The sequence below is a fragment of the Globicephala melas genome, chromosome X (assembly GCF_963455315.2).
Source record: "Globicephala melas chromosome X, mGloMel1.2, whole genome shotgun sequence".
Classification (NCBI taxonomy): Eukaryota; Metazoa; Chordata; class Mammalia; order Artiodactyla; family Delphinidae; genus Globicephala; species Globicephala melas.
This window is the reverse complement of record NC_083335.1, coordinates 68,497,791-68,517,460: the sequence shown is the minus strand read 5'-3', so window position 1 is coordinate 68,517,460 and position 19,670 is coordinate 68,497,791. Positions and strand designations below refer to the sequence as shown.

Genomic DNA, 19,670 nt, shown 5'->3' with positions numbered 1-19,670 from the left:
TCCCCCTCCCCCGCCAGTGTTCTTATGTTGAAGCCCAGTATCTCAGAATGTTAACTATAATTGGAGGCAGGGCTTTTCAAGGTGATTAAGTTAAAATGGGGCCATCAGAGTGGGCCGTAATTCAATCCCACTGTCCTCATAAGAGGAAATTTGGACACAAAGAGAGATACCAGGAATGTATATGCACATAGCAAAGATTATGCAAGGACACATTGAGAAGTTGGCCATCTGCAAGCCAAGGAGAAAGGCCTGAGAAGGAATCAAACCTGCCAACACCTAGGTTTTGGACTTCTAGCCTTCAGAACAGTGAGAAAATAAATTTCTGTTGTTTAATTCACCCAGTCTGTGATATTTTGTTACGGCAGCCCTAGCTAACTAATACACTGACTTTCTAGATTAGAGCCTACAAATATTATCAACATGTAATCACTCAGGAAAGATTGGTCTTGTGAACCCTATCTGAGGAATCTACTAGAGAATAAACTTCAGAAAACCAAAATAACTAGAAAGACACTGACATAAGGACTGGTAGTGAGCATTAAATAAATATAATAAACACACACACACACTAAGATTCAATGAACGTTCTACGTAAGAGCATAGAATATAATTGCTACAGAAGGGGGGTAAATGGAGAGATGACATGCAAAAGAAATGTTTAATTGTTTTTGTAATCATACTGGTGGTGGTAGTATTAATATTGTTATTCTGAGACAGTTGTGTATGTCAGTGGGACAAAGCAAATGAGTAATTATGTGATATTCTATTATTCCCTGTATCTTTGGGAACCGAGATTCTCAAGTTTGAAAGAAAGGAGATTCAAATAAAACACAGGAGTTAACTAAAATCCCGTAGGCCTGACTTTGAATTAAAATATCTGTGTGAACTCATGAGGCATTTTTTCTTAAAAGGCTTAGAAATAGTGACCAGCCCTGCACCTATGAGCACCACTAGTATCTAGACTGTGGCCTTGAAATACCATTTCCCACTGAAAAGAAACCAGGGCTTTTTGGAGAAGTGGCTGATTCCAGGTTTGGGGCAGGAAATGTGCAAGGTGAGTCCGAGATATCAAACATATTCAAATCCATGAGTTCATAATGATTTAATTTTTGTTTAAAAAATAAATAAAATCATACATATCAGCACTATGCAAAGGGCCCCTATAAATGTACAGCAAATAGTTAACAGAGCTTATCTCTTGGGACTAGGATTATAGAGAATTTTTCTTTCAAAGTCACAACTTTCTAGGTTGTCTGTTTAAAATTTAATGAGCACACATTACTTCTGTGATTAGTGAAAGCAGTGATTAAAGAAAAATAATTTAAAGACTGTGATAATCACATAGTTCTCAGGAATCAGTTTATAAAACGAAGCATTCTCATTGACGTAACCAAAATTGAGCAATGACTAACACTTAGCTTTGGTAAATGGTATGAATAAAGTTTCCTAATCTCACTTTTAGAATGTTGTTGTATTATTGTTCAAAATTCATAGTTTTGAATAGCTAGCAGACTATTGTTATCAATAAAAATTCATATACCCTCACAAATGGATTTCTGATCAGGTGGTTCAGTAGTTAAAAAAAAAAAGTAGAACCCTGCTTTAAGTTTTAGCCATTTCTTCCCTTCTGCTTTGGTGGGATGTGAGGATCAAAGGGAAAAGCTTCACAGAAACATTCTTATCTTTCACCATTTAACCTATGTGCCATGGATCTCAAAAGTGGTCTCTAGACCAGCATGCGTAAATTCTCAGGCCCCATCCAGGCCTACAGATTCAAAATCTCTGGGAAGTGAGGCCCAGCAAGCTGTGTTTTTTTTTTAATTTATTAAATTTATTTATTTATTTTTGGCTGTGTTGGGTCTTCGTTGCTGCACATAGGCTTTCTCTAGTTGCGGTGAGCGGGGGCTACTCTTTGTTGCGGTGAGTGGGGACTACTCTTTGTTGCGTGCGCAGGCTTCTCATTGCAGTGGCTTCTCTTGTTGCTGAGCACGGGCTCTAGGCTCACGGGCTTCAGTAGCTGTGGCACGCAGATTCAGCAGTTGTGGCTCGCGGGCTCTAGAGCACAGGCTTGGTAGTTGTGGCGCACGGGCTTAGTTGCTCTGCAGCATGTGGGATTTTCCCAGACCAGGGCTCGAACCCGTGTCCTCTGCATTGGCAGGCAGATTCTTAACCACTACTCCACCAAGGAAGCCGAAGCTGTGTTTTAATAAGCCTTCTAGACAAGGTTACCAGATAAAATACAAAATGGCCCAGTTAATTTTGAATTTCAGATAAACAACAAATATTTTTTTCCTATAAATATTTGCAATATTTGGTACATAATTATATTCAAATTAAAATTTAATGGGCGTCTTGTTTTTGTTTGGTTGGTTTTTATTATTTTTTCAACATCTGGCAACTTGACCTCCAAGTAATTCTGACCCATGCTAAAGTTTGAAAACCACAGGGGTAAAGGTAAGAACACGGGGCCTTGGATTCGGATAGATCTGACTCCACCATTTTGTTAATAATGGATGGAATCTCACAAATATGACTGGTATCTCCATGTGACAAAGGAGACCATGGGGGAGAGAGCCAACCAGCCTCAGGGACTGGAGTAAAGTTTGTTAGCAGAAAGGGCCTGGATTTTACCAGAAAGTTCAAAAACACCCTGAGTGACTGCTACTCTAGTGCCCATGGGGTGCGGTTCTCATACAAAGCATAACTTTAGCCTAAATGGGAGAAAGGGCTGGGGCGGGGTTGGGGGACCCAAGGAAGGGAAAAACAGAAATATAGAAGAGAGGAAGGAGAATAAAGGGCACAGAAAAGGTCTATGACTTAGAACTGGCCAACGTCAACTTGTATTCATTTCAGCTTCTCTACCACTGACTTTGTAGGGAGAAAAGACTGGGGAAGAGTCCCTCTCTTTGAGTATAAAGAGGCTCCTGGGCAGCACCAGCCCTGTTCTGTGAGCCTCTAAAGCAATGATTCTCATCCAGGGGTGATTTTAACTGTCCACAATGTCTGGAGACATTTTTGACTGGCACCATGTGGTGGGGTGGGAGGGTGTGCTACTGACACCTAGTGGGTAGAGGCCAGAGATCCTAGTGAACATCTTATATGCATAGGACAGCCCCCCACAACAAAAAATTACCCAGCTGCAAGTATCAAATTTCAAGGCTGAGAAACCCTGCTCTAAAACAGGTCAGTGCCCAGAAAGAGCTACCCTCTTTGCCACAGCCTCACCCCCTTACCCCAAACCACAGACCTGCGTTTGCACTGCACCACATTTTATACATGCACATTCCCATAATGAGCAGGCTACTACATTCTCTAAGCCTTTGTATCCAAATCTATACAATGTGGGTAAAATTATTTACCTCATAGGGTTATTGCGGGGATTAAATGAGGTAATTTAGCTCTTTAGGTTCAAACACTTATTGAGCATCGACACTATGCGCCGGGTGTTGAGGGTACAGACACAGTCCTTGCTGTTAAGGATTTAAGTCTAGTGAGTTCTAAGGCCCAGAGTAGATTTTCAAACATAGGCTAATTTCCTTCACACTCAGCCTCTACTCATGTCCTTCTCTTTCATTATTAGACAGGAGCCGAATCCTCTCTCTTCCTTGCCAGAGAACTAGAAGGAAGAGCAGAATTAATACCTATTATGAAGAGGAGTTACATCACAAGTTTGTGCTATTTTGCTGATGCTTCTCACCATGAATTCTAAACACAGCACTGAAGCGAAAGTATTGTTCTTAATATCTAAAGAGGCTAGCATCTGCTCTGTTCTCAAAATTGACTATTACCCTTGAACGTGGTCAGGAAATAAAAAGCAAGCTCACCCTCTTTCTGACCCTGACCTGCGTGGCTCCTACATCCTGCTCTGGGAGGGCTTCAATGAGCCAGGTAAGGTTATTGGAATTTTAGAAAATTTAGGTGCTCTCCCAGCATTCCCATTTGTTCATGAAATGGAATGAGAGAAAGGGATGAAAGGGAGGACCCAAGCATCATATCCAGGTTTGGGGGTTGAGAAACTAAGTGATAGTGGTGCCATTTACTGAGATTGGAAAGTTTTGGGAAGCAACTTTGGAAGGGAAATCAGGAATTCCACTTCAGACATTTTAGAAAATCTCTCTTCCTCTTGCCTCTAACCTCTCCTTCTCTCAGCCTGTACAAATGATCAAGTCTCTTCTCTTAAAACAAATGAAGCCCTCCCCAAACCTTATAATCCCTTTAACTGCTACCTTCTCTCCCTCCCTTTAGGTCTGAACTTCTTTAAAGGATCATCTATTTCTCACTATATCTACTTCCTTACCTCTGAGTCTCTTCTCAACCCCTGCAATCTGGTTTCTGACCTCACCATATTATTGGAACTACATTCACTAAAGTGACAAATAATGCCCTAATTGCAAATCTAACAGATACTTTTCAGTCCTAATCTCACTGGGCCTCTCTGTAGCCTTGGACATGGCTGATCACATCCTTTTCTTTGATGATCTCTCCTCCCTTGGTTTCCCTGGCATCACTCTCTCCTGCTTCTCTCCCTCCTCTGTAACTTTTCCTTCTCGCATTCTTCCTGACTCTATCTGCTGCTTAAATGTATTTGCAGGGGTTCTGTTCAGCTCTTTCCTCACTTTACACTGTTTTCAAGGATGATCCTATCATTTAGATCCCATTTAGATGATTTTGGCTCTCATCTATAAACTGTCAACTCTCAATTTGCTATCTCCCAACTCTAATTCTCTTTGGAACTACAAACTCATATTCTGAGTTGCCTACTAGACAGGTCATCTAGATGCTCCTAGATGACAAACTGAACACATTCAGAATTCAATTCTAAACAAGGCAATTTACAGAAGAAATTCAAGTTGCCAAAAACATATGAGAAGATGCCCAATCTCACCTAGTAATCAGGAAAATGCAAATTAAAGCAATAAATGCAATGTTTCTCACCAAGGCTGGCAAAAATTCACAAGAATGATAACATCCAATGTTGTCAAAGATTAGGGATAATAGGGACTCTCATACACCTCTGGTAGAAGTAAGACTTACTGTAACCTTTCAGGAAAGTAATCTGGCAATATCTATTAAAATATGAAATACATGTATATATATATCCCTTATATACCAAAGAAATCGCCACACAGGTCCATAGGGTGCATGTATGAGTATGCTCATCACATTGTTGTTTGTGTTAACAGGAAGGTGGAGGTAATCTGCTTGTCCATCACTGGAGAAGCTGATAGGGAAAATATGGTAGACATATACCTTGGAGTACTATACGGCAGTTAGAGGGAATGCCTTAGATGCTTTTTTTTCTTTCTTTGTTTTTTATTTTATTGGAGTATAGCTGATTTACAATGTTGTGTCAGTTTCAAGTGTATGGCAAAGTGATTCAGTTATACATATACATATATTCATTCTTTTTTAGATTCTTTTCTCATATAGGTTATCACAGAATATTGAGTACAGTTCCCTGTGCTATACAGTAGGTCCTTGCTGGTTATATATCTTCTATACAGTAGTGTGTTTGTGTTCATCCCAAGCATCTGATTGGAGTGGCTTCTACAACAGTGTGCAGAGTGAAAAAAAAACATTGGAATGTCTAACACAATATGATTTATGTAAATTAAAATAATATACACATAAACTAACAAATTGCATTTTATAAGAATATATTCAAACAAAAGGATATACATTAAGGAATGGTTGCCTGAGGGGTGAAGAGGGGTGGGAGTGGAGAATGGGGCTAAAAGAAAACATACAAACAAGGGAGGAATCTTGCATGGGCCAACGATGACAATATGTTATAAACTGAGGAATATGATTCCCTCAGCCCACAGCACTGAGGACATCCCCCCAATTAATAACACACTCTCTTTGATCTTACAGTCTATTCCCAATTTTTGCCACTAACAATAATGCTGCAATAAATATTCTTTATATGTATATTTTTGTATTAGTGATTATATGTCTGTAGCATACATTTCAATTGTGATATCTCCACATATAGAATAGTATGCGGCTATTAGAAAGGATGAATTACAAAGAAATCCATGCTAAGACACATCATAATTGAACTTCTGAAAATGAAAAACAGAAAAAATCCTGAAGTCAGCCAAAGAAAAAAGATGCACTACTTATAAGTGGACATCAATTTGAATGATAACAGATTCCTCACCTGAAACCAAGCAGGCCAGAAGATAGTGGCACAAAATTTTTCAAGCACAGAAAGAGCAGAACTGTCAGATTAGGGCAGGAAACACATAAGATGAGCCTAGAACACCTTGTAGAGCCAGAAAGTAAGAAAGTGCTCAAAAGGAAAAATAACCACAATGATAGGGGTATGTCAAAGGGACACAGGAGCCAACTAAAAGAGCTCCCAATGGCAAAAGCTAGAACAATTTGAGCAACACAAAAAAGTAGTATTGGGGCTTCCCTGGTGGCGCAGTGGTTGACAGTCCGCCTGCCGATGCAGGGGACATGGGTTCGTGCCCCGGTCCGGGAAGATCCCACATGCCGCGAAGCGGCTGGGCCCGTGAGCCATGGCTGCTGAGTCTGCGCGTCTGGAGCCTGTGCTCCGCAACGGAAGAGGCTACAACAGTGAGAGGCCCGCGTACTGCAAAAAAAAAAAAAAAAAGTAGTATTGGATTATAATCCAAAGTATAAAATAAATACCCATGAGTCTATACTGATATAATGATTGACTGATTGGATGGATAAATACATACATACAAACATACATTTATTCATACACACATACATACATATATGGGGGGAAAGAGACAAATCTCCCAATCAAAATTCTAAATAATTTATGTAGATAGTTTGCTCTCAAGGAGGTAGAGCAAAACTCTACTCAAGTTTGGGTGCACACAGTGACTTCCAAGAGTACAATATGGGAAGGGCGATAGAAGAGTAACTTTACTGTGGAGAAACCTGACAAACACCAACTCAGCCAGGTGCTCAAGGTGAATATCTAAAGTGATAAGTCATTCTGATAATATGTACCCTTGATATGATGCAATGAAAATGGTACTTCACCTCTGTGGTCTTCCTCCACAAAACCCATAACTCCAGTTTTGTTATGCATCAGACAAATTCCAGCAGAGGATATTCTATAAAACAGCTTTCCAGTGATCCTCAAAACTATCAAGGTCATCAAAAGCAGTACAAATCTGAGAAACTGTCACAGCCAAGAGGAGCCTAAGAAGACATGATGACTAAATGTAATGTGGTATCCTGGATGGTTCTGAAACAGATAAAGGACATTAGGTTGAAACAAAGGAAATTTGGATAAAGTATAAACTTTAATAATAAGGTATCAATATTGCTTCATTAATTGTAATAAATGTACCATACTAATGTACTAATATAAGATATTAACAATAGGCGAAATTGAATGTGGGGTATATGGAAGCTCTCTGTACTATCTTCTCAATTTTTCTGTAAACCTAAAACTGTTCTAAAAAATAATTATTCAAAAAAAACCCTGTCAACCACAAATTCTATGTCTGGTAAAACTATCCCTGATACAAAGGAAAACTGAGAGAATTTGTTGCTAACAAACCTGCCCTTAAAGAACAGCTAAAGGAAGTTCTCTAAACAGAAAGGAAATGATAAAAGAAGGAGGCCTGGAACTTTAGAAAGGAAAGAACATCAGAATGGGCAAAAATAAGGGTATACTATCCTCTTAAGAAACCATGTTTGATGGTTAAAGCTAAAATTATGACACCGTCTGATGTGGTGTCTCAGTATATGTAGAGGAAATACTTAAGACAATTATACATTTTTAAAGTGGATACAGTAAAGGGATCTAAATGAAAGTAAGGTCTCTCTACTGCACTTGAAGTAGTAAAATACCAATATCAATAGACTGTTATAAGTTACATATTTATATTACAATTCCTAGAGTAACAACTAAGAAAACTATATAAAGCAGTGTGCCCAAAAATACTATAAATAAATCAAGATAGAATCCTTAAAAATGTTCAAGGAAGCACAGGAAAGCAAAAAAAGAGAAAGAAGAACAGGAAACAGAGGAAACAAACAGAAAAGAAATAATAAAATGGCAGACTCAAGCCTTAACATATCAATAATTACTATTATAGGTTGAATTGTATCCCATAAAAAGATATATTGAAGTCCTAACACCCGTACCTGTGAATGTGGCCTTATTTGGAAATACGGCTGTGTTAGTTCAGGCTTCTATAACAAAGTACTACCGAGTGGGTAGCTTATAAATAACAGAAATTTATTTCTCACAGTTCTAGTGGCTTGAAGTTTGAGATCAGGGTGCCAGCATGGTTGAATTCTGGGGAGAGCTCTCTTCCTGGTTGCAGACTGCTGACTTGTATTCTCACATGGCAGAAAGGGCAAAGGGAGCTCTCTGGGGTCTCTTTTGAAAGAGCACTAATTCTTATTCATGAGGACTCTATCCTCATAATTTATTCACCCCCAAGGCCCCCCACCTCCAAATACCATCACATTAGAAATCAGATTTCAACATATGAATTTTGGGGGAACAGGAAGATTCAGTCTATAGCAAGTGTCTTTGCAGATGTAGTCAAGTAAAGTTGAACTCATCAGCGTGGACCCTAATATAATATGACTTCTGTCCTTATAAGAAAAGGGTTTCATTAGGTCCCATTTGTTTATTTTTGTTTTTATTTCTATTTCTCTAGGAGATGGGTCAAAAAGGATCTTGCTGTGATTTATGTCAGAGTGTTCTGCCTATGTTTTCCTCTAAGAGTTTTATAGTGTCTGGCCTTACATTTAGACCTCTAATACATTTTAAGTTCACTTTTGTGTATGGTGTTAGGGAGTGTTCTAATTTCATTCTTTTACATGTAGCTGTCCAGTTTTCCCAGCACCACTTATTGAAGAGGCTGTCTTTTCTCCATTGTATATTCTTGCCTCCTTTGTCAAAGATAAGGTGACCACATGTGCGTGGGTTTATCTCTGGGTTTTCTATCCTGTTCCATTGGTCTATATTTCTGTTTTTGTGCCAGTACCATACTGTCTTGATTACTGTAGATTTGTAGTATAGTCAGAAGTCAGGGAGCCTGATTCCTCCAGCTCTATTTTTCTTTCTCAAGATTGCTTTGGCAATAAACAAAGCAAAAAGACAACCCTCAGAATGGGAGAAAATATTTGCAAATGAAGCAACTGACAAAGGATTAATCTCTAAAATATACAAGTAGCTCATGCAGCTCAATATCAAAAAAATAAACAACCCAATCCAAAAATGGGCAGAAGACCTAAATAGACATTTCTCCAAAGAAGATATACAGATTGCCAACAAACACATGAAAGGATGCTCAACATCCCTAATCATTAGAGAAATGCAAATCAAAACTACAATGAGGTATCACCTCACACCAGTCAGAATGGCCATCATCAAAAAATCTACAAACAATAAATGCTGGAGAGGGTTTGGAGAAAAGGAATGCCTCTTGCACTGTTGGTGGGAATGTAAATTAATACAACCACTATGGAGAACAGTATGGAGGTCCCTTAAAAAACTGAAAATAGAACTACCATACGACCCAGCAATCCCACTACTGGGCATATACCCTGACAAAACCATAATTCAAAAAGAGTCATGTACCAAAATGTTCATTGCAGCTCTATTTACTATAGCCAGGATATGGAAGCAACCTAAGTGTCCATCAACAGATGAATGGATAAAGAAGATGTGGCACATATATATACAATGGAATATTACTCAGCCATAAAAAGAAACGAAATTGAGTTATTTGTCATGAGGTGGATGGACCTAGAGTCTGTCATACAGAGTGAAGTCAGAAAGAGAAAAAAAATACCGTATGCTAACATATATATATGGACCAAAAAAAAAAAAAAAAAGGTTTTCTGAAGAACCTAGGGGCAGGACAAGAATAAAGACGCAGATGTAGAGAATGGACTTGAGGGGCGGGGGAAGGGTAAGCTGGGACAAAGTGAAAGAGTGGCATGGACTTAAAAGTACTACCAAATGTAAAATAGATAGCTAGTGGGAAGCAGCCGCATAGCACAGGGAGATCAGCTCGGTGCTCTGTGACCACCTAGAGGGGTGGGATAGGGAGGGTGGAAGGGAGACACAAGAGGGAGGGGATATGGGGATATATGTATATGTATAGCTGACTCACTTTGTTATACAGCAGCAGCTAACACAGCAATGTAAAGCAATTATACTCCAGTAAAGATGTTAAAAAAAAAAAAAAGAAAAGGGAAGCTCCTCCTCTTGACGATGGTAAGAATCCCATATGGAGTATATCGGTGGAGTAGAGAGATGTAGCTCAGTGGGGTACCCTGCAGCACCTCGCAGGCACAGCTCCTCCAAAACCGTGATTGGTCTGGCCTGGGTGGGGAAGGGGGCAACCTGGGACTGAACCCCCTCCGGCAGCTGGCCCTCTCCTTCTCTCAGCGGCACACTTGTTTTTCCACCCAAATCGCTCCCTTCTCCCCTCTACCCGCTCCCAAGTCCCCAGAGCCCCTGCCGGCCTCCACCCCCTGGCCCCACGGTGCTCAGTCCCCGCCCCTGCCACCTTGCCTATGCACCCCTGCCCAGGCGCTTCAGTCGCCTTGCTCTAGCCACCCCACCCCCAACCAAATCAGGCAATCTCCAAGATGTGAATAAAGCAGAGGGGGAGCGGACAGCAAAATGAAGGCTGCCCACCGCCACAGGACAGGTATGTAGGTGGCCAGGAAAATGACCAAAGAAACACACGCAGGTGAGGACAGCTATATTGTGTGCGTCAAAGCTGTGGTTATGACCTCAGATGACTCCAGCGGGTGGGATGGTTTCCACAGGAAGGAAGGTGGGATCGGTAAGGTCACGCACCCGGATGACAAATCGGCTTTCTCATCCATGGTGAACGACAGAAAGACAGACTGGTGGTATTGGAACGCTATTTAAGAAACGAATTGGCCTACACCAAAGCCAACCCAACCTTTCATCATTGGAAGGTCAAACAATAGTAAGTTTTGACTTACTGTCTGAAGCCTTGAGTGAGGAAAGCAATCGAAGACCTTATAGAAAGCTCAACATCATCTTCCACCATCCGTAGTGAAGGTGAGCTTTGCGATGACGTTTTTACAACAGCTACAGACAGTTCTTCTATCAATAATCCGTCTCAGAAGAAGGAACAACTTATTCGGACAATCTCCTCCCTCACATCCTGTGAGCACCAGAGGATTTATACCCTGGGTCACCTCCACGACACATACCCCACAGACCATTATCACCTGGAACAGTTGATGGCAAGGCCCTACTGCCAGGTGAGCTTCCTGGACGACTAGGAGATCGTGCACATCAACCCAGGGAGAAGACCTGGATGACGCACACTACGAGGATTACCGGCGCTGGCGAGGGACAAATACCTGAACCCCTTGGAAGACGCGGGCTCGTACCTGCGCTTCGCCAAGGACAAGGTCCTTAAGCACGACTACAATTACCCCCATGAGGACTCCTCAGACTTTGGCATCAGCGCGGGGCCAGCATGATCAAGACACAGCCATTCCGGGGCAAGTCCCGGTGGTGGAAGGAGGACAGGGAGCGCTCCGAGTGGGCGGTGCGCGTACTGCCAGGACGCTTTCAACCATGAGGAAAACCGGAGGGGCCACTGTCAGGACGCGCCTGACTCCGTGAGAACTTTGCTTCAAGCGGTGAGCTGTATGTGGTGAGGACAGCATGCTCTATCACTGTATGTCGGACCCTAGGGAGACTATACAGACCTGTGCCTGTGCAATACGAGCTACGAGTTTTGCCTCCCGTGGATGGCTCTTACTGACTTGTGTTTCTTGGCCCCCTGTTCTTGCTGTTACCTACCCCTTCGGGCCTGCTACCACTGCGGAGTGATGTGCAGGTGCTGTGGAGGGAAGCGCAAAGCGGAGAAAGAGGGAGGTGGGGGAGGGGGGAGAGGGAGGGAGAGAGAATATGACCTCATCTTTATAAAAATTAATCATCGAGCTTCCCTGGTGGCGCAGTGGTTGGGAGTCCTGCCAATGCAGGGGACACGGGTTCGTGCCCCGGTCTGGGAAGGTCCCACATGCCGCGGAGCGGCTTGGCCCGTGATCCATGGCCCCTGAGCCTGCGCGTCTGGAGCCTGTGCTCCGCAACGAGAGAGGCCACAACAGTGAGAGGCCCGCGTACCACAAAAAAAAAAAATAAAAAATCATCGTATCTGTGTGCATAAATACACACACATGAAGAAGGTGTGAAAGGCTGCACAAATTGGTACCCTCAATGTTACAAGGGGAGGGGAGAGGAATATGAAAGGGGAGATTTTTAACTTTATCTTCTTGCATTTTTTATTTCACTTGTTACAGTGAGAACATACTGTATTTGTAACTTAAAAGAAAATTTCAATTAAATAAATTTTCGAGAGAACTTTTTTCCCTCAAACCTAATTTTGCTCTTGTTCTCTGCTTGGGTGAACTGGTACCATCATTCACTTCCAAGACAAGAGACCTACAAGTAATTCTAGATCTTTCCTTTTCTGTAATCTTCCACCCTTCCACTTAATTAGTCACCAAATCCAGATTTTAGTTCATAAATATCCTTACCTTCCTCTAATTAATAAATCTTGTCTATTCTAGTTCCTAAATCTCTTTTAAAGTCCTTCCCCTCTTTACCATCCCTGCCAATAAGGCTTTTTTTAGTTCAGAACTTCATCATCTCTCGGTATTTCAATAGCCTTTAAAGTAATCCCCTGTTTGACTCCTCCATCCACTCTCTCTCATATAACGCTCTCAGAATTATCTTTCTAAACAGTTATAGTGTACCACTGTTGGGAGACAAATGAATACATTTTTATTTTAATAGGCATACTTTTTATTTTAATATTCATAAGAAAATATATTAAACTCATGATTTCAAAGATATTATTGCCTAGATTTAAGAAATTAAAATGGTGAAGGTAGAATATGAATAAGTGAAGTTGGAAAACATTGGTCTATAAGGATAAAGTCCACACTCCATGAATCTTTATGATCTAGTCCCATCCTACCTTTCCAACTTTGTCATCATAAATGTACCATTTCAATTAGGGAAAACTTTCTGATGGCCCCCAAACATGCCGTGTTCTTTCATCCCTCTCTGCCCTTCCTCATGCTGTTCTCACTCATTCTGCTTAGTAAACTTTTCCTTTTCCTTCAATATTCAGCTCAAATATTTCTTCTGTGAGGATCTTTTTTTTTTTTGGATGTGAATGCTTATAGCAGCTTTATTCATAATTACTAGAAGCAACCAAGATGTTCCCCAGTAAGTGACTAAATAAACAAACTGTGGTACATCCAAATAACGGGATACTATTGAGGGATAAGAGGGAATGGACTATCAACCCATGCAAAAACATGGATGAATCATAAATATATATTTCTAGGTGAAAGAAGCCAGTCTGAAAAGACTACATACTGTATAATTCCATTTATATGACGTTCTAGAAGAGGCAAAACTATAGTGACAGTAAAAACATCACTGGTTTACAGGAATTTGGAGAAGAGGAGGAGGGTTGAATAGGTGAAGCACAGGGGAATATTTGTGGACAGTGAAACTATTCTCTATGATACTGTAATGGTGGATGCTTTACACGTTTTTCAAAAGCCATAGAACTTTATAGCACAAAGAGTAAAACTTAATATATGTAACTAAAACAAAAAATCATTTAGGAGATCAAGAGATACAAGGTCAGAATGCAGAATATGAAAAAAGAATCTGTGTTACAAATGTATGAAAGAACCTTCCTGAAGTGGGTGGGGGCAAAGGTGCAAACCTAAGTAACTTTGTAAATGAGTTGTGTCTAAGAATATAGGCAAAAGGGATTGTACATAGCACTCTATTCTGGTTGATAAAGTTGTTTCCCCTGAGGGTACAGGCTAGCAATTCTGAAACCACTATACATGTATACTGGAATTAAACAATTAAGTACCTGATGGTGGATTATAGGGGCCAGTTTTCTTACTGTTGGAGTGAGAGGGTACAGATAAGCAAAGGGAAGAAGCTAAAATGATCCACAGGGTAATAGATATGAATTGGAGACATTAGTAAGAACTCATGTTTAGCTTAATACAGATACATGTATAAATATTTATATATATATGTTGTTAAATTAATTAAATAAGGAGGCCATTAGACTGATGTGGCTCTAATGCCATGGTGGCCTATGTAAGCAGGCCAGAATCTAAGCCTATAAACGCCTCAAGGTTTCAAAATCACAGCGATAAGGACAACCAATCACACACAGCCAACTAGACTTTAAGTAATAGCCAATCAATAATTTCCTTACTTTGCTTCTGCCTTTTCTCCACAAAAGTCTCTCCCCCCACCTCCTATAGTTAGAGCGACCCCAACCACCTCCAGTTTGGCGCTGCCCAATGCAAATTGGTTTTTACTCAAATTCCCCCAAATTTTAATATGCCTCAGCTTACCTTCCAACAGCTCTGGTGTCCGTAGAGGGAAATGAAGGAGACCCTGATGGTCCTCGGGAGCAATGAGCAAACAGGTGAAGGCACCCGCTGAGCTCCTTGAGCCGCCCCCCTCCCGCTGCCTCTGGAGGTGGTGGGCAAGCCACTACCCCTTCCCAGCTCCGCAGCCTTTGCATTATGAGCTTGTAGACTCCACCTGAGTTTCTTTTTTCCGGATTGTCTCCGGAAACCAGCAGGAGTCGACTGGGTCTGGCCCCAAAACCAGACTGGCTGAGGATTTTTTTACGGACAGCGCCCCCCACAGCACCTCTATTCTAGTACTTGCACTTTATAATATGGCAATTATTTGTTCATATTTGTGTGTTCCCCACCAAATTATGAACTCTTCCTGGACAGGGACTAAATCTTACCCAAATCCTTATCTCAAAGTCTCACCAAATACCTGGCCTAAGTAAGTACTCATAAAATTTAAGTTGAATGAAAAAATTGAAGTCTGGAACCTGGAGCCAAGGAGAACATTCCCTAATTCCAAATCTGCTTTACATGTTACTACAGCTTCCTGTCTTCTTTTAAATATCACCCTGGTCACCTAGAAAAGAACACAAAGGCCAGAGTCATAAAGGTTTCAGGGATAGGTACAGAAGAGATTAGAAGGGTTTAAGGTGGGGCCAAGCGGCACTAAGTTGACTATAATGTCGAGCCGTTTCAGTTTCTGTGGACCAAGCCTTCCTTCCTATCTTCCCTGTCTATCTGGTTTCTGACTATCTGGGGTGAGTTAAACCCACCAAGAATTTTGGCCTCAGCCTACCTCTGGGTAGCAAAAAGTGCCCTGGACAGGAGGTAACAGAATGGACATTGCTCTGCTGAGGTTTCATTTCCATGTTGACTTTGGAGCTCTCTGGACTGGTATTTCACTTCTAGATAAATCACAGTAGTTGTAAAAGTTGTTAGTGGTGGTGGGGGACAGAGAGACAGGCAAGAGAGGAGAGAGAGAACTAAGATTGACTATTATCATACAAACCTCACACAGAAAACATTTAAGCACTTTCACTTAAGGTCATCCCTAACAATAGCCCCACTTCCTGTAGGAATACTAATTGGGCAGGCAGAGAGAACTGGGGAAAGGCCGCAAGTCCCCGAAGTGACAGTCTTGGAGTGATCCCTCTATATGCCTGTTCTTCCCTTCATACTAAATATAACCGTTATGGTTTACCATCTCTGTGTGGTCTTTGGTTACAGCACCTTGACAAAGGAATTAAGTGCATAATTGGGTTGATGTTTCCAGCTTTCTAGGGGCTCCTTGTCTTGGGAAACCCCACAGATACAGTCCCCACAATCCAAGAATAAGCAATATGGCATTGACCTGCCATAAAACTGTTAATATAAAAGGGTTTTTATTGAAAATTAGTTTTTGCTTTTTTAATTATTGTTTGGGGAGTAGGAAATGGTGCCAATAAAGAAGCAGTAGATAAAAAGGGAACCTAAGTCCCTTTACTAAGCTTTTCTTCCTTCAGCCACTTGATTCTGAAAGCCAGAAAAGATTAAGCAAATGCGTGGACAGGGGTTGGGGGGTGGGGAATGGCTCACTATAGAAAATGTGAAGGTACATGGCAGACATAGGAACTACAAACCTGAGAGCTCACTAAGCATTAATATCCAATATTTTAGAAGATACTTATCATTTTATTTTTTTAATTTTTATTTTATTAGTTTTTTAAATAAATTTATTTATTTATTTTTGGCTGCGTTGGGTCTTCGTTGCTGCGTGAGGGCTTTCTCTAGTTGTGGCCAGTGGGGGCTACTTTTCGTTGTGGTGTGTGGGCTTCTCATTGTGGTGGCTTCTCTTGTTGTGGAGGATGGGCTCTAGGCACACGGGCTTCAGTAGTTGTGGCACGTGGGCTCAGTTGTGGCTCACGGGCTTTAGGCATGTGGGCTTCAGTAGTTGTGGCACGTGGGCTTAGTTGCTCCACACCATGTGGGATCTTCCCGGACCAGGGATCGAATCCATGTCCCCTGCATTGGCAGGTGGATTCTTAACCACTGTGCCACCAGGGAAGTCCAGTATTCATTATTTCTAAAGTTGGAGTCACCAACATTGCAGATGGTTAGATTCCACCTTGGGTTCTACCAGAGCCTAGCTGATCTGGAGGAATAGAAATACCCCATCCAGCCCCCTCTAGCTTTCCTGTTTCACCTAAGAAGGGGTGGGGTGTGGAATGAAAAAGCACTTATAAAGATTACAGCCCAGGAAATAGGAATATAGAATCCTTCCCATCTTCTGATGTCATACCACCACATCAGTAAGACTCATATATAAAACAGGGAATTACAATGGAAAGAACTGCACATCTCAGACCTTATTTAAGAAGGACTCTCGGGCTTCCCTGGTGGCGCAGTGGTTGAGAGTCCGCCTGCCGATGCAGGGGACACGGGTTCGTACCCCAGTCCAGGCAGATTCCACATGCCGCGGAGCGGCTGGGCCCGTGAGCCATGGCCGCTGAGCCTGCGTGTCCAGAGCCTGTGCTCCGCAACGGGAGAGGCCACAACAGTGAGAGGCCCGCATACCACACACACAAAAAAAAAGAATAAAAAAGAAGGACTCTCTAGGGAAATTCAAAGATGACAGGGGAGACAAAAAAACAGACACCGTAGGAAATTTTACCTCTGACACAGCTACAGTAAACAGTAAACTCAGCCTAACTCCTAGCCAAATAAACATACAATCTCACACTACATGCCAATTTACCTGAGTTCCTTTTACCTAGTACATCATATGTCTACCTTTCAACAACACATTACAAGGCATACTAAAAGGCAAAAAACACAGTATAAAGAGACAGAGCAAGCATCAGAACCAGACTCAGATATGGCAGAGATTTTGGAATTACCAGAACAGGAATTTAAAATAACTATATGCTAAGGGCTCTACTGGAAAAACTGGACAACATACAAGAACAGATGTGTAATGTAAGCAGAGAGAATGGAAACTCTAAGAAAGAACCAAAAAATAATGATAGAAATAAAAACCACTGTAACAGAAATGAAGAATGTCTTCTATGGGTACATCAGTAGATGAGACATAAATGAGGAAAGAATCAGTGAGTTTGTGGTATATACAGAATGGATAAACAACAAGGTCCTACTGTATAGCACAGGGAACTATATTCAATATCCTGTGATAAACCATAATGGAAAAGAATATTAAAAAGGATGTGTATATATATATATATATATATATATATGTATGTATGACTGAGTTACTTTGCTGTACAGCAGTAATTAACACAACATTGTAAATCACCTGTATTTCAATAAAAAATAAATTAAAACAAGAATCAGTGAGTTTGAAGATATGTAAATAGAAACTTCTAAAAATGGAATGCAAAAAGAAAAAAGAATGAAAAAGATGGAATATGAAAAAATTGTGAGACAATTATGAAAGGTATAATATATGCATAAAGGGAATACCAGAAAGAGAAGAAAGAAGGAAAGGAACAGAGGAAATGTTTGAACTAATAATGGCTGAGAATTTTCCAAAATTAGTGACAGATAACAAACCACAGATCCAGGAAGCTCAGAGAACACCAAGCAGGATAAATACCAAAAAAAAAAAAAAAAAAACTACACACAGGCAAATCATATTCAAATTACAGAAAATCAAAGACAAGATCTTTAAAGAAGTCAGGGTTAAAAAACACCTTACCTAGAGGTACAAGGATAGAATTACATCAGACTTCGCTTCAAAAACCATGCAAGCAAGAAGAGAGTGCAGTGAAATATCTAAAGTGTTGAAAGAAAAAACCCAACCTAGAATTCTGTATCCAACAAATTTATCCTTCAAAAGATAACAACAAAACCAACCTAATTTAAAGATAGGCAAAAGACTTGAATAGACATTTCTCCAAAGAAGATATACAAATAGCCAAAAAACACATGAAAAGATGCTCAACATCACTAATCATTAGGGAAATGCACATCAAAACCACAGTGAGATACCACTTCATACCCATTAGGATATTAGGATGGCTATTATTTTAAAAAATCAAAAGATAATAATAAGTGTTAGTGAGGATGTGGAGAAATTGGAACCCTTGTGCATTGTTGGTGGGAATGTAAAATGGTGCAGTATAGAGGTTTCACAAAAAATTAAACATAGAATTACCATATGAGTCACCAATTCCACATCTAGGTATATACCCAAAGAGAACTGAAAACAAGAACTCGAACAGATATTTGTATACCTGTGTTCATAGCAGCAATACTCACAATAGCCAAAAGGTGAAAACAACACAAATGACCATCAACATATGAATGGATAAACAAAATGTGGTATATATATATATACAATGGAATATTATTCAAACTTAAAAAGGAAGGAAATTCTGAACACGCTACAACATGGGTGAACCCTAAAGACAGAATGCTAAGTGAAATAAGCCAGACACAAAGAGACAAATATTGTATGATTCCACTTACATGAGGTACCTAGAGTTGTTAAATTCATGGAGACAGAAAGTAGAATAGTGGTTTCCAGGGGCTGAGGGAGGAATGGAGAGTTATTGTTTAATGGGTACAGAGTTTCAGCTTGGGATGATAAAAAAGTTCTGGAAATGAATAGAGGTGATGGTTATACAAAAATGTGAATGTAATTAATGCCACTGAACTGTACAATGAAAAATGATTAAAAGGGTAAATTTTAGGCTATGTACATTTTACCATAATAAAAAAGGGAAAAATGAGACAGATCTGTAATACGAACAAGGAAGTATTTCTACATAGTTTCTGTTGTAGAAAAACGAAAAGACATGTAGAAATACTGTTGTAATCTTAAAAGCCTATAAAAATTGCTTGTAGAAATGCTTTCTTTAGTTACCTCCCAGTTCTAAAGCTGTATCTTGATTAATTTGATTGTTTCCTATGTTTCCATTAATAACACACTTGTAAACCACTTCTACAGATGGCTAATCTCATCTCTTAGATGACAATTCTTATTAAAATTTCAGTAAGTAATTTTTTTCCAAGTTTTTAGCTTCCAACATACTCATTATAGCACTAATTATTTTACCTGGCAATATCTATACACTAATCAATTCCCAGTGAGAATTATAAGACAGTCATGTCCAGTAGTAAGAAGGAACAAAAAAACTAGAATCCCTAAAACAGATGGTTAGTGATATGCTTTCAAATCTAGAATGTATGGAAAATGAAAATGTGACTCCTTGGTGATTCCCAGAAGAAATAACATTAACATAATACACTGT

The 19,670-nt window shown here is 40.3% G+C and overlaps 1 long non-coding RNA gene and 1 pseudogene across 1 annotated transcript in view; one reads left to right on the top strand and one right to left on the bottom strand.

Annotated features, from left to right (window-relative positions):
• The window catches only part of LOC132594482 (uncharacterized), a 33,306-nt gene extending 14,372 nt beyond the window's left edge, over positions 1–18,934 (bottom strand). Inside the window, exons 1-2 of the long non-coding RNA XR_009560652.1 lie at positions 18,886–18,934; positions 14,910–14,998 (exon numbers count right to left, since the gene is read on the bottom strand). This is a non-coding gene — a long non-coding RNA (uncharacterized lncRNA). The remainder of the gene's footprint in view (positions 1–14,909; positions 14,999–18,885) is intronic.
• Positions 10,694–14,478, top strand: LOC115850615 (sprouty-related, EVH1 domain-containing protein 2 pseudogene; annotated as a pseudogene).
• Positions 18,935–19,670: the final 736 nt, after the last annotated feature.